The sequence below is a fragment of the Diabrotica undecimpunctata genome, chromosome 2 (assembly GCF_040954645.1).
Source record: "Diabrotica undecimpunctata isolate CICGRU chromosome 2, icDiaUnde3, whole genome shotgun sequence".
In the NCBI taxonomy this organism is placed as follows: Eukaryota; Metazoa; Arthropoda; class Insecta; order Coleoptera; family Chrysomelidae; genus Diabrotica; species Diabrotica undecimpunctata.
In genome coordinates, this window is record NC_092804.1 from 21,905,664 (window position 1) to 21,918,229 (window position 12,566).

Below are 12,566 nucleotides of genomic sequence, written 5' to 3' on the forward strand. Positions count from 1 at the left end.
TATGAGTTCCTTTAATGAAATGCAACCAAAATGCAGCGTTGCCCTGCAACCGCCTACAACTTTCTGTATAGAGCCGGATCCCTACTGTGTGGACACATGGACAGCCCTATAAGCCAATGTATTATTGCCCGTATCCCGCCACTATGAGGCAAGTACGTTATATGGGGTACTCAAAATGCGGATTTATTATTGATTGAGATGAAAAAAACCATGATGATAGTAAGCGGAGTTTTTTTGCTCTCCAGAAAAAGTTTATTTGATATTTGATATTTTTGCGACTATTGTGCAAGTAACAACATGATCATAAGTTCTACGACATTTCTCCATAAAAAACATACATAAAGGCACCTGGATATGCCCTGCAGAAGATGATATTGTGAATCAAATAGATCACGTATTGATAGAAAAGCGATCAGCCAATCAGACAAACATTCTGGACGTAAAAAGTAGACAAGGTGTAGGATTCGCCGAAATTCAAAAGAAAATCAACCAAGAAAGGAAATTTTGGATCTGGGAAAGCTACAAAGATCCGAATATTAAATGAAATTTAAAAAAGAAATGACTGAATTTAAAAAAAATTAAGAGACATCACTAGAAGACCAGTGTAATCCATTTAGTAGAGTCACATTAACTGCAGCAAAATGGATGCTAGGAACTAAAGAAAGGAAAGATAATCAATGGTTTGATGATGAATGTAAGATGGCAACTGAATAACGAAATGAAGCACATAGAATATATTTGACTAAATGAATTGGAGAAATAAAAGTGGTATTTTAAAATAAAAGACGAATAAACTGTATAGACAAAAAAAAACACCTAAACAAACAATTAATGGACATGGAAATAAACTTTAGAGAAGACAAAACGTGAATTGCATATATGTAAATGTATCAAACAAATAAAACACGAATATAAACCAAAAACTAATCTGTTTAGGAATAGAGATAGCGAAATAACTAGTAAAACTAAAGACATTAAAGAAACTTGGAATACATATTTTGAAAGGCTACTGATTGAACTCACAAAATGATGATGTAGAACACACAGAACAAAAGCTATCGGAAGAGGCAGAAAATGAAGAGACTCAGGTAACAAATTCGCCAACGATAGAAGAGAATGAAAGAGTAATCAAACTGCATAAAAATAACAGCCCCTGGATGTGATGGAATACCCGCAGAATTGTTTAAGCTGTAAAGAAGGGAAATAACGAAAAAAGAATATATGAGACCATACAAAGAATATGTAGGCAGGACAAAATACCACAAGAGTGAAATTAGAGTATTATGTGCCCGATCCATAAAAATAGCGATAAACTCCTCTGTCAAAACTACAAAACTATAGGGGAATCTTCTTGCTGTGTTGTGGATATAAAATATTTCCCAGTATACTTAACCATAAGAAGTAAAACCAAAGTAAAAAATGAAGTAAACATGCTGCCAAATTAAAATGGAGCTTCGCAGGACCCAATGCCCGACTGAAGGATAAAAGATGGAACCACGAAATACAACAATGGAGACCATGGTTAGGAAAGAAAAGCAGAGGAAGACCATAAATGAGATGGGTTGATGATAGTAAGAAGATCGGAGGACACAACTGGAAGCAAGTGGCGCAAAATAAAAAACACTGGATTTGGGGAAGACCTATGTCCAAAGTTGGATAAATTAAGGCTAAAGAAGAAGAAGATACTTAACCATAGACTACAACTTCCAGCAGAGAAGACATCGGAAAATATCAGGTAGGATTTAGGCAAGGAAGATCATCCCTCAACTAACTATTTAAAACTAAGCAGGTCTTAAGCAAAGCCTATAAACATGACATAGTCTATAATATTTTCGTCGACTGTAAACAGGCATATGAAAAAAATCGTTAATTAGTGAGATCAGGACTTTCAACACATTTTTTGAAAGATTTAAGAAAATTTTTATGGATAGTCCATCAGTACTGCAGAAAGATTTGCTTTTGATACTACTGATTGTTTGGATCAGTTCAGATTTATCAACTGGTCTTATAAAGAATGAATTCGAAACCTTTTTTGAATTGGGCAAGTAGAAAATAAGATCTTGTTGTGGAAAAATATTTGATGTTATATTTTTACTCACATTACTCACATTAGCGAAGTATTTATTTAGATTTTCAGGGTTTGGAAGAGAAAATATTTGACCTGTATTAGTTTTATTTCGAAGATCGTTTATTATGGACCAAGTTTCTCTTGCAACATTTTTAGAGCTTCCCAGACGATTCTTATAGTACATTTTTTTAGCTGTTTTGATAAGTTTAAGATAGGTTCCTCTGTACTTATTGTGTACTATGATGTTCTGATATTCTTGACTGATATGCGGATACCCTTGGTAGTCCGGAGTTTATGATGTTTTGACTTAATTGTAATTAAAGGAAATGCCTTATTGAAAATACAGACAAGCCTATCTAAAAAATCACTAAAATTATAGTCCACGTTCACAGAGGGAAAGTGCCACCCAAAAGTCAAGCACAACTTTTGGAATTTACGAAAGTTCTGAGCGGAAAAAATCCTACCTAAACGTTGGGTTTTCGGAGTGTTAAACTTGGTATATGCTGCTTCATGATCAGATAGTTATGCATTAATAATTGTAGAGCGTACATCAAGGGGTGAGAAATCTGAGACAATATAATCAATTATGGTAGATGTTGTTTTAGTAATTCTTGTAGGAGAATTAACGTGCATTTTGAAACCATACGATTTGAATATATTGACCAAGGATATTATTTCACAAGCAACAGCGTAATTAATATTCAAGTCACCGCAAAGAATCTTTCTACTTTTATTGGGCAGGACGCAACAAATTTAACAGGTTCTGAAAAAATAGTTCCGTGGAAGAATCAGGTGATCTATAAATGCAAATAATGTATAGATTAAGATTCTTGTTATAAACCAATGAAAACTCAAAAAAGGATTTATTTAACAGAAAGTCATATTTTATTATAGGAAAGAAATCATTATTTGTAAAAATAATTAGGGTGCCACCATGAGCTGAACTTGGACGATTATACCTAGCAATTGTGGCAATTGACTTCAAGCTAGTGCTCGGTAACTGAAACTATCGGGGGAAATCCTAATTCTTCTAGAAACAAAAATAATTCATCTGTTTTATATCTTATAGAACGAATATTTAACAGAACCATGCTAAAGTTGTCATCACTAAAATAATTTGAGGTTAGTAGTAGTCGGTATAGTAGTTTCGGTAATTTTCGCTTGATTTTTGTAGGTGAATAATTCTTTCCGAAGTGAGAAAGGACCTAAAAGCAGCAAGATAAGCTTCCACCTCAGTTGGACCAATTCCATAGGCATCGTTAAATTCTAGGAGGATTTGTCGTAGATGTTCAGACTTAGTGGGAAGTCCTTCGGAAGCCAAAAAGAGTTTAACGCTTGTGTTGCTGAATCCTTCGTAACATACTGAAGCAGGTTGGTCGTGTAGAAAAGCAAAATGAAGTTTAATGGCTTTCAAGATATCTGGCTCCCTTAATCTTGCTAGAAGATATCAAATTTTCGAGTTATTGGTTAATCTAACTCTTGGTGGGATCAAAGGATCCAAATTTAACGATGATTCCAAAGTATCCTTCTTAATGAAGGTAATATGAGAATGGAAAGCATTCTTAGATTTACAAATTTCGATGGCCTGCTTGTCTGTGACGATTTTTGTGACTTCTTAAAACCGTAATTGGATTTTTCAAGCTAACGGGGCTTCTGATGTTCTTCGGACTCCTATTTGCTCAGATGAAGGCGTTGGTTCGTAATATGAAGATTCTGTAGACCATTTAATGTTTACACCAGGTGGCCAAATTTCCTTATTCAATAATACGTCAATGAAGGTTTGAGATTTTATGCCTATTTTGACCGAGGAACCACGCGCTGTATTGGACTGTAAAGCCATAGGATGCATAAAGAAAGAGTTTATTAGTTTTTGTGTATGAGACAACCCTACCTTTGAATATATATATATATATATATATATATATATATATATATATATATATATATATATATATATATATATATATATATATATATATACTGTTATGATATGTAAAATCGAGAAAAATATTGGTTTGATTAAAATATTTCAAAGTTCAAAAACATTAAAATAATTCAGATAAGTAGGATAATAAACAACAAACATTTCGAAGAAGGAAAGTTAGTAAATTCCTGGATTACCTGTACTAAACAAAATGTAAGCTATACATAAATTATTTCTTTGTTATACTTGAGTGACCCGCATAAGTTTAAGTGAAAGCCAAAGACAATTGAACAGGGTTTTTCAAAATACATTAATGCAGTGATTAAAGACAATAGAAGGGATTATAGAAAGAGGTTTTTGTTAGTTTTTAAGAATTATAGAAAAATATTATTTGTAAATAAGTTTTAGGAAATTTATAATTATAGGTAAAAATTTGTTTGTTATCGAAATGAAAAAATGGGGGAATTGTGACGAGTTTTGATTGGCGGAGATTGAAAAAGGTGGGATAGGTATGTAGGAGTGAGAGTTTGGCTAGATTTAGGAGAGAAAAAAGAGAATCAGTAGGTTTTCCAAATCTGTAAGACGAACGGTGATTGTTCTCTGGCAGTTCCTGAGAAGTAGCAAGCAGTAGTGTTGAATGTTAGTGAGTTTTTGTGGAGTTAGTGTATCTGACAGAAGCTGGAGCAGCAAAATATTGTAAGTCATATTTTCCTACTTATATTCCAAGAGTCACTGTTCAGGCCAACGAGAGATTCAGTTTATCGTAAAGAGAAGATATTCCAAGAGTCATTTTTCACTCGGGCCAACGAGAGATTCAGTTTATCGAGAGGAGAAAGGCTATCATAATTTGAATGATTGTTGCTTTTGAAGGAGATCATTAAGGACGATATACTTGCAACAATCTGTTGTAAGATTGCTGATTACATAGGGAGCGGTTGAGAGGAGATAATATAGTCTACAAGGAACAAGGATTTGGACCACTCATCATCAGAGAGAGATATTTTGTTTTCTGCAGTTTTTTCTTTTATTGATAACACAATTTTTACACTTAATTTAGAAAGGATATAAATATTTTGATTAGGAGAGTTAGAATAGTTCGGAATTTTGAGATTTCAATTAATATTGTTTGTACCATTAATTTTGATTGTTCACGTACGTAGAACAAAATTTTTGAGAATCATTATATGAGATTTGTTTATTGAAAACTTTTGAGTGTGAATTATTTCATTATTTTTATTTCAATATATAGTGTTAGATCATATGTGTTTTTTATTATTCCGGTATTCTCTGGACCTTACCTTTCACATGTAATAGCATAGATATTGAAGCACGAATTTAACCCTGAGATAAAAGAATTAAAAATTGTGATAGAGTCATAATCATATCATCTAGATAATTTTAATTAATCAAAAAAATTAATTAGCTAATTATTGCTTGGCGCACCAAGACTTTAAATATCACAATAATACATATATATATATATATATATATATATATATATATATATATATATATACACTCAGGTGCAAAAAAATCGATCCATGAGTATTATTTGCTGAAAAAAGAAAACGTTTGAAGATATTAGTTTTAAATCAGGTATATATGTAAAAGTATATGTTAGATTACAATAATTTTTACAGATTATCCAAAAAAATCATTTATTTATAGAGACATACGCCAAAACTCAAAAATACAAGAATATTCAAAACTTTCTGATATTAAGAAAAACATGGATAATAAATCAATATCTAGTGTTTTCCCCTCGGGCCCTTATAACAGCCTGTATACGTCTAGGCATTGAGGTAATTAACCTCTGGATATCAAATTGATCCAATTGGTCCCATATTTCTTGAAGAGCCGCTGTATATTCAGCCAAGTTGTTTGGACGGGGTACTCGTCCTCGAAAACGTCTTCCCATCATATCCCATAGATGTTCTATGGGATTGAGATCGGGACTGCAAGCTGGCCAGTTAATACGGACAATTCTCACCTCCTCTATATATTGGTTGACGATTCTATCACGGTGAGGACGCGCGTTGTCGTCCATAAAAATAAAATTAGGTCCAATGAAAGGAGCAAAAGGTACCACATGCTGATCTAAAATACTTGTTATGTATCTTGCAGCAGTCATAGAACCTCTATCTACAATAACTAAATCAGTAGGGGCTTCTGAACTGATACCAGCCCAAACCATAACGGAGCCCCACCGATAACTTATTCTTTCCGCAATATTACATTGAAAATATCGCTCTCCGTATCTTCTCCAAACCCTTTCTCGGCCGTCTGGTGACCTTAGACAAAATCTGGACTCATATGAAAACAATACATTGCTCCAATCTGCATCACTCTAGTTTTCATGTTCTCTTGCAAAAGCAAGGCGAGCTCTGCGATGTTCTATGGATAGTATTGGAGATAGGGCTGGCCTTCTGGATAATCAATTACCTTCTACAAGTCGTCGACAAACTGTCCATCTGCTTACATCCACATTTCTCACTTTGCTCAGACGATTTGCCAATTCAACTGAAGTTAGATGCCGATTTCTCAAACATGATGAGATCAGAAATCGATCATCTCTTTCGGATGTTACCCTTCTACGACCTGATCCTGGTCTTCTTGTGAAGTTACCGGTGTCGCTAAAATGCCGAACTGCTCTTTGAACCGAAGATCGACTAACACCCAACATTTCAGCTGCATAATATTGGCTACGACCATCTTGAACTAAAGTCACCGCCCTTGCAGCATCTGTCGGAGATAGAGACCTTTAGGAAGGATAATTAAATAAAAATATAACACGTTTTGAAAATAAAATCACTACACTAGTATGGTTGTTGAATTAAAAACAACATTCAATAATATCTACTTGCTTCAGACCCTTTTTGACAAAAAATTGAAAAACCAATTTGTTTTAACAAATATAAAAAGCAATATTAAAAATATTATATTATTTCTCGTATACGAGGGTACACGTAAATTTACATACGTAATTTAATGTCTCTAAAATTATACAACTTCAAATAAATGAGAAATAAGGAATGGATCGATTTTTTTGCACCTGAGTATATATATATATATATATATATATATATATATATATATATATATATATATATATATATATATATATATATATATATATATATATATCGGTTTAAAACGTTCTCCTACGTCTTCCGATACCCAGTTGCCACTCCTTTCTCTATTGATGCCTAATCTCCAACTAAGACGGGGTCTTCCTATTTTGTTTTTCTACCGTGAGAGGTCCACATTAAGACTTGTTTTGGGAGACGTTCTTCAAACATTTTCTATACATGACCATACGATCTGAGTTGTTGGGTACCAATATTGTCTACTACTGTATGTTTTACTTTCATAATTTCTCTTATTCTTTTGCTCATTACTCTTTTTAGTCTAAATTTTCCAGCTGAACGTCTCCAGAAATCCATTTCCGTTGCCTCAAGTTTTCTCTTGTATCTTTCCTTTATTTGCCATACTTTACTACTGTAGATAATTATACTTTTAATGATTGTGTTATATATCTTGTGCTTGTTATTATTAGAGATTGATTGATCCCAAAGGATACTATGGAGAAGGGAAATTGCTTTTCTGGCTTGTTTGATTTTCTCCTCAATTGTGTCATCTACGTTGCCTTTTTTTGTGATGGTCATACCTAAATATTTATGTGTTGCAATGTTTGATAACTTCTCCATCTTCCAATATGAGGTCCTGTTGTTTCCCGCCGATACACATATACTCGGTTTGTTGGATATTGATTTCAATATCCAACATATCCCATTTTTTATACTCCTCGATTAATGTTCGAGTCATATACTCAATATCTTCATAATCTTGTGCTATCACTAGTTGATCATCTGCAAATGACAAAGTGTATATGCTATTGTTGTTAATCGGCAATCCTATATTTCTACATTTACGCTTCCACAGTGTTAGAGCTTGTTCTAGATAAATTTTAAATATTGTCAGGGAGAGACACCAGCCCTGCTTAAGGCCTTTATTCATTTGGAATCCACTTGACAGATTATTTCCAACCTTTACCTTTGAGTTAGCAAACCTAACCTTTGAAACTATAGTAATTATAATAAATAATTTTAAAACATAACTTACCCCATACGTATTTAATTCGATATTAAATAAACTCCGACATTATCGCGGTACATCTCAGTGTGACGACAGGTTATTGGTATTCAAAATGACAATAAACCATTACAGCAACATTTTTATGACTGGAAATTTTCTTTAATTTTATTACTAAAAGAGAATCGGCTTAATGGTATTGTCACAAAAATATAATTTTTAAAATTTCTGTCTTGTCTTTTTATTGCTTTACAAGGCTAAGTGTTATTTTTATATGCTATGTTTTTATATATAATATAAATGATTTTTTTCAAGCTGTTTTAATATTTAACCTAAATATACCGTGTACTGGAACAAAACAAAGTACACAAGTAACCTACAATAATTATAATATCGTTTCTGCATATCTAACGGTTTGTTCAATTTAACATAGGCTAGACATTTTACTGCATAGTGAAAAATTAGTATGAAGCTATAAAATACTTTTTATTTCTTTGCTGTACGTTTGATTATGCGCTTTTATTTATATAACGTTTTACCGACAAAAGTAATTAAACTACTTTAATAGTGTGAAATAAGAATAGAAGCCTTGACTGACCTTTTTAATATAGTGTGTTCTGTAACTTTTAAAAGAAAAATCCTAGGGTGTTCAAACTTGAGACATATATTGCTATTAGTACACAGAAAAAGGATTTTAAATGATTGGTCAAGAGCTCGTTACTAAATTGTATTGGTTTATTACTATACAAGCAGTAACTGCTGGAGAAATTCAAAGCTGTAGAACCAGAAGATTTATTGATAGACCCTGACTTATCAATCAAAAGCTTTCTTTAATCCCTTCGTAGTCGCTAGGACTTTTTTAAAACTAGTATTCGCGCGCGGTCAAAATGGCCACTTAGTCTTTTACTTTTTATCTTGTGTTAATAAAAGTCTTTGCAACCAGTTTAAGTTAAATACTATTTTATTAAGATCTAATAAGTACAGTAACATGTTACAAAACAATATAAAAAGTAAACTAATGTTATGAACACTAGACAAAACACTAAAAAAACAATTCTCTACACCAATAAAAAAAATTTTTAGTTAATCTGATATAAGTTCAGTTTAGAACTCTTCGCATTCTGCACGTGTATGCTCTCTGCACAAAAACTTTTTACATCTGCATCAGGAAACAGCCTTTATACGGTCGCAAAAGTAGCATCTACCTGGTACTCTTCCATTCGTTGGATTGTCTTTTGTATTAGGAATATTACATATAGCCTTAATACGTAATTTCAGATATCTGTTTAAATCTACTGTCGCTCGAACACGAAAATATGCTAAAAGCTTCAAAAATTGTGTTCAAAGCATTTTGTTTTCAGCAGGGTTGTTGCTTGTATGAATCAGAACCAAATTAATTAATGCGATATTTAGTATAATGTTAAAAATTACCATGCGCGAACGTCTTGTTTTTCGCGAAACATCGTAGGAGGAGCACAGCTGATTAACGATGTCAAACCTTTTGTATTGTAATAAAACGTCAAAATTTCTGGTTTTTAATGTTTAACTTTGTTTTTATATATAGCGTCTTCATCATGCAGACTTGAAACAAACAATGCAACTTTCTTCTTTTTGGGGATGTACGACACTTAGGTCCATGTATCGCTAAAAGGGAACATACTTGATTTTAGTGGATAAGAGCCTCGAAGTAATTCAGGGGGCAGTTCCCTTTTTCTCTTTTTAAAGGTCCCCACAGCAGTCAATCCAAATTCTTTTTTTTTATCAACTAGAGGAATGCTATCGAACCAATGATCTCGAGGAATGTTGCGCCGAGAATTCTTTATTGGCGTACATATTCTTTGTATAATTTCGTTTGGGTAGGTAATTATCTATAGTAAATGGGAACTGGTTGACGACCCATATAAACCTTCATATTTATGGTATAATACATTTTGAAATCACATAAACTAAAAATTTTGAGTCCATACTTCAAAAATTTGCTTAGAATATATTGTATCCAAGGGCAATTCTATAAAAACCAGGAAGCATTTTATCGCATGTTACAAATTCCGAATGGCAGCTAACTTATCTAGGCTCCTACGTTCTTTACGATCAACCTTATCATCAAATCTAATGCATCTAGAAAAAACCAAAATCGTGATATGGACATAACTATTTATAGTCCAAATATTTCGATACCTTCGTCATAAGTTTGCCATATATCGTCTGTATTCAGATGATGGGCATTGTATGTTCCTGCCAAATATAAAAGGCATATAAGAGCGCGAATTTTAGATGGATTTGTATACTTTGCATCTCTCTCCCTTGAGAAGTTGTTTGCTATACTTTCAATATATTTATTAGTTCTTTTCACAATTATGTAAATCATGTCCTCATCAATAAAATTACTCCATTTTTCGTTTTTGTTTTCAAGGCTTTTGTAATTCTATTATATCCAGGTACATGTTTTATTATATTATATATTATATATGTCCTAGCTTATATATAGTCTTTTGTTTCTTCTTGGGTACTTTTTTCACACAGAAAGTGTTCCCCCAAAAACACTTTTTTATTGTATGTTATTCAGTAAAACTTCTCCTATTTCCTCTAAATCCTCTAAACGTTCTTATTCGCTTTCCGAATCTTTAATCCTCTCATCAGTAACTTCCGGATTTACTTAATTCTCGTCATCATCGTCATAATATTCTATATCAAGCGTTTCTTCTTCCATGAGGGCTTGAACTTCTTTGTTCCTTCTCATAGTCCATTCTGAAAATAAAATAAAACAAATTAAATGTTAAAGTATCCTGTAGCCTAAAATTTTGAAAAATAAATATTTAATTTTCAATAAAAGAAAAAAGGAAATCATGAAATATCGTAAAGAAAAAGAGGTAAACTCAAAATATTACTAAAGAATAGGAAAAAAGTATAATAGTATGTCTAAAAAACTAGCGTCACCTTATGGTAATAAAAAACACAATATAACGATTTATAAACACTAAAAATTTTTGGCTGACCAGACATGCGCAGAATCTATGACCTTTCCATCTATGACTCCAAATCAACACACCTCAAGCTTCTCTGATTTAGTACTGAGGACCCACGTATCGAGCAAGTAAGGTAGTGAAGGCCGTGGCGAATAATGAAATCGAGGTTTTACAATGGCCTGCACAATCGCCAGATTTAAACCCAATTGAACATGTATGGGATATATTAGACCGAAGCACTTTACAACAAAATATTTCGTTCAATACAAGACAGCAACTCTTTGAGGGCCTTTCAATAGAGTGGAACAGAATACCGCAGCAAGATATTGACCATCTGATCATGAGTTTGCCTTACAGATGCAGGACAGTAATCAACAACCGTGGAAGTCATCCACTATACTAACTTAACCGAAAGACTACTTTGTTAAGAGTTAAGAGGCAACAAATTGTTTTTTTATTATTTTTTGTTACCATTTTTTGACTTATGGAGTCCCCTTTTAATTTTTTTAAGAGCTATTGCGATAATTCTCAGAAAAAATATTTTTTTTTTATATTCGGGAAACTTGTTTATAACTTTTTATTAAAAATATTTGAAATAAATTATTTAAAATCCTTCCATAATCTCGCATTTTGCTTTTGTCGCTTAGATTATTTTAATGTGTGTATTATCAAAATATGCTATAATATACAAAAACACACGTTGACCGTGAAATTTTAACTTTCCTATTCAAAAAGTTGAACATGTACCTACTTTAAAAATAGCTTAAAATACACGAATAAAATTTAACCTCATTAGTTATTACTCCCTTCCAAATAACAGACTTTATGAGATATAGTATATAGATAGATATATTATATCTCTTCCGTTTCAACTTGACAGTTTGATTAGTCTAACCAATAAATTTTTATGTGAATTAATTTAAATTGATGTTGAGGTTAAGTAGTAATTTTTTATTTTGTACAAGTATTTATATGTTTAAAGATTATCAACATAAAAAATCGATAGAGATTCATAACCACAATGTGCCAGTTTTTAAATGAAGAAAATATTTATGGCATGACGAAAGAAAAGGTTTATGTATGTTGAGACATAAATGCTCACGTTTTTTATTGACATTAATAACTTGTAAAAGTTCTCATCAATTTTCATAACTTCATAAAAATGTTTATTACCTATAAAAAAACAAATTATAAAACGCTAAATTTTAAAAACCTCTTAAAAACTAAATGTTGCTCGTTTTTTTGCTAATTTCGATTTCAAATTTTTCCTGTCACGTCAAAACATTCTTTAAAATGCAACATTAATAGGTAACTTTGAAAAGGAACTTAATTTCAATTTGATAAATTCATAATTTAAAACAGTTTACTCATCAGCTATAGTTATTTGCGTTGAAGATATTATCTACCAAAGTTAATATCATTAGAAAGAAAGATTGCTAGACTACATCCATGCACTATTCGTCGTCTTAGTTCTTCCAATGAAGCAGGAAAAGCATTATAAATCTTACTTTTTAAA

The 12,566-nt window shown here is 32.1% G+C and overlaps 1 protein-coding gene across 1 annotated transcript in view; it reads left to right on the forward strand.

Moving 5' to 3' along the window:
• LOC140434315 (uncharacterized) overlaps positions 1-12,566 on the forward strand; it is a 213,395-nt gene that overhangs the window by 176,946 nt on the left and 23,883 nt on the right. The window lies entirely within an intron of this gene.